The 2,500-nt window shown below is 57.4% G+C and overlaps 2 non-coding genes and 1 pseudogene across 2 annotated transcripts in view; all 3 read right to left on the bottom strand.

The window, feature by feature from the left end:
* Positions 1–529, bottom strand: part of LOC144413471 (large subunit ribosomal RNA) — a 3,695-nt pseudogene extending 3,166 nt beyond the window's left edge.
* Positions 530–817: 288 nt separating this feature from the next.
* On the bottom strand, positions 818–971 carry LOC144413164 (5.8S ribosomal RNA). Its single transcript, XR_013469201.1, has one exon. It is a non-coding gene; the product is annotated as a 5.8S ribosomal RNA (ribosomal RNA).
* Positions 972–1,269: 298 nt separating this feature from the next.
* Positions 1,270–2,500, bottom strand: part of LOC144413321 (small subunit ribosomal RNA) — a 1,810-nt gene continuing 579 nt past the window's right edge. The window contains exon 1 of the ribosomal RNA XR_013469355.1: positions 1,270–2,500. This exon is cut by the window's right edge and continues 579 nt beyond it. This is a non-coding gene — a ribosomal RNA (small subunit ribosomal RNA).

Consider the following 2,500-nt stretch of genomic DNA (forward strand, 5'->3'; position numbering starts at 1 on the left):
CGCGAGCCGACTCGGCAGCGGCGCCTTAAGCGTCCGCGAACCGAGACGGCGCGCCCCCGCACCCAACTGAAAGCGAGCCGGCGACCTGACGGGCCCTCCCGTTTGCCTCTCAACGGTTTCACGTACTCTTGAACTCTCTCTTCAAAGTGCTTTTCAACTTTCCCTCACGGTACTTGTCCGCTATCGGTCTCGCGACCGTATTTAGTCTTAGGTGGAGTTTACCACCCGCTTTGGGCTGCATTCCCAAACAACCCGACTCCGAGAAGACCCGAAGCGGCCAAGGCAAGCGCCCCTATGGGCCTAACACCCGCCGTGGGACGAGGCCTCGATCAGAAGGACACCGGCGCTCGCCGTCAGCCGCACTGGGACTTCCGTACGTCACAACTCGGCGCGCTCGAAAAGCGCGCAGATTCGACGCTGGACTCTTCCCGGTTCACTCGCCGTTACTCAGGGAATCCCTGTTGGTTTCTTTTCCTCCGCTTAATAATATGCTTAAATTCAGCGGGTGCTCTCGCCTGAACTCAGGTCGTATGTGTCAAGCGGGCCGCTTCTTACACGGCCCGCTGGCATCGCAAGTCGTCGCCGCCGGCGCCGACCGAGCGCGTACCGTCGCCGCCTTGGCCCACGGTCGGTCTTGATCTCGTGACCGGACCGACCGACCTGGACCCGCCCCTCGAACGTAGTTGAACACGTCGAGGGGCCGGCGGTGTACGGGACACGCGGTCGCGCCGAGAAAGCTCGGCGACCGCTTCAACTTGGGGCGACGCCCGGCCGTCTTCGCAGAGGCCAGGCGACGGCCCTCGGGTGAGGACGAACGCGACCCTGAGGCAGACGCGGTCCCGGGATTGACCCGAGACCGCAATTCGCGTTCAGAAGGTCGACGTTCAATGTGTTCTGCAATTCACATTACTTCTCGCACTTGGCTGCGTCCTTCATCGACTCGCGAGCCGAGTGATCCACCGTTAAGAGTCGTCCTCGACGTTTCGCCCGGCGCCGAAGCGCGCGGACGTCACACTGTGGGATCGACCACAAAACCACCACCGACAACAACTGCACAAAAACACCAACAAACGGCGCCGAGCGACCGCCGGGCTGGGCCGGCGGCACATCGAGCGCGGTGCCCAGAAGCCACCATCGCACTCGGCTGCCTTGCTATGCCAACGTGTTACGCGTGTCGCACGGGGCGGAACCCCGATTGACGGCCGCCCTCTCGGCGGCACCCAAAGACAATTCAGTGCGCGGTCGGCCGGGGCCTACCACCACCTTCGGTAATGATCCTTCCGCAGGTTCACCTACGGAAACCTTGTTACGACTTTTACTTCCTCTAAATGATCAAGTTTGATCGTCTTCTCGACACGCCGACGCGGCCGTTGCCAGCCGCGACGGGGCCGATCCAAGGATCTCACTAAACCATTCAATCGGTAGTAGCGACGGGCGGTGTGTACAAAGGGCAGGGACGTAATCAACGCAAGTTGATGACTTGCGCTTACTGGGAATTCCTCGTTCAAGGGAAACAATTGCAAGTCCCTATCCCAATCACGAATGAGGTTCAACGGGTTACCCGGACCTTTCGGCCTAGGTTAGACACTCGCTGCTTCACTCAGTGTAGCGCGCGTGCGGCCCCGGACATCTAAGGGCATCACAGACCTGTTATTGCTCAATCTCGTGTGGCTAAACGCCACTAGTCCCTCTAAGAAGTTAGACGCCGACCGAGAAGGTCGCGTAACTATTTAGCATGCCAGAGTCTCGTTCGTTATCGGAATTAACCAGACAAATCGCTCCACCAACTAAGAACGGCCATGCACCACCACCCACAGAATCAAGAAAGAGCTCTCAATCTGTCAATCCTACCTGTGTCCGGGCCGGGTGAGTTTCCCCGTGTTGAGTCAAATTAAGCCGCAGGCTCCACTCCTGGTGGTGCCCTTCCGTCAATTCCTTTAAGTTTCAGCTTTGCAACCATACTTCCCCCGGAACCCAAAGACTTTGGTTTCCCGGAAGCTGCCGGAAAGGTCGTCATGGTAACGCCTCCCGATCGCTAGTTGGCATCGTTTATAGTCAGAACTAGGACGGTATCTGATCGTCTTCGAACCTCTGACTTTCGCTCTTGATTAAAGAAAACATTCTTGGCGAATGCTTTCGCAGTAGTTCGTCTTCCGCCGATCCAAGAATTTCACCTCTAACGGCAGAGTACGGACGCCCCCGTCTGTCCCTCTTAATCATTACCTCGTGCTCCGAAAACCAACAAAATAGAACCGAGGTCCTATTCCATTATTCCATGCAACACTATGCAGGCGAACAGCCTGCTTTGAACACTCTAATTTTTTCAAAGTAAACTTATCGGCCACCGCCGACACTCAGTCAAGAGCACCGACGGAGAACCGAAGGTGAGGCGAACGCAACCAGTGACACGCCTTGCGACGGACCGGCGGCGCTCGCCCAAAATCCAACTACGAGCTTTTCAACCGCAACAACTTTAGCATACACTGTTGGAGCTGGAATT

This window comes from Styela clava, chromosome 15, assembly GCF_964204865.1.
Source record: "Styela clava chromosome 15, kaStyClav1.hap1.2, whole genome shotgun sequence".
NCBI classification, from domain to species: Eukaryota; Metazoa; Chordata; class Ascidiacea; order Stolidobranchia; family Styelidae; genus Styela; species Styela clava.